The sequence below is a fragment of the Nestor notabilis genome, unplaced genomic scaffold, assembly GCF_000696875.1.
Source record: "Nestor notabilis isolate BGI_N333 unplaced genomic scaffold, ASM69687v1 scaffold16422, whole genome shotgun sequence".
NCBI classification, from domain to species: domain Eukaryota; kingdom Metazoa; phylum Chordata; class Aves; order Psittaciformes; family Psittacidae; genus Nestor; species Nestor notabilis.
Window position 1 is genome coordinate 4,803 of NW_009917148.1, and position 885 is coordinate 5,687.

The window sequence follows — 885 nt, forward strand, 5'->3', positions numbered from 1 at the left end:
CTCCACACACCTCTCCTTCCCTCCCCAGTGAGCTCAGTACCCAGTGGCTGGTGAAGAAAGTGAAGAATTGGGTGGAAGCTGGGTGCTGGTATGGCCCCGTGGTGCTGTGCCTGAGCAGTGGATGCCCAGGCTGGTCCCCACATTGCCCTGTGCGGTTTTCCCCCCTCTCCATGTACCAAGAGAAACTGAGACGTGGGACAGACCCATCTTGACAAGCTCACAGGCACAGCAGTCCAGAGGGAGCTGGGCTCAGTCAGCTCCGGATGCAGCAGAGCCGGGACACTGCGGCTGCCCTCCCGGGCACACAGCCTCCGTCCCTGCCAGCTTCTAAATCCAGGTTGGATATGCAGGATTTGTGCTTCGGTTTGTTGTGCTTCTCCACCCTCACAGACACACTCAGCAATTGCACTTGTCACACATTAATGCAGGGAAATCCCAGGGCTTGTGATCCGTCAATTAGAGCCGCGCAGCCGCTCCTCTGGCTGTGAAGGCTCCAGGCTGGTGGGGAGGGTTTAGCAGGCAGATGACTTAATAACCACGGAGCAGAGCAAGGAGAACCCACCCCGGAGAAGCGTAACGGATCTGCCTCCCCCTCCTGCCCTGCCCGTGCCAGTGGAGGAACCAGAGGCAGCGGGACCCTGTGCCACCAAGGATACACTCCCGTGATTCAGCTGCTGCTCAGTCACCCTGTGATACACCACACAGGGGAGGGAGGAGTGGGCCCCAGGCAGGAGCATCTCTCGCTGGGGTCTGTGGGTCCCCAGGCACTGAGCCTCTCTCTGTGCTACCCTGCGAGCTGCCGGCTCTGCTGTGGCACATCCCTCCAGCTCCAGGAATTCCTCCCACATCACTTTTGGAGCCATTTCCCAGTTGTAGCTGGTGGCT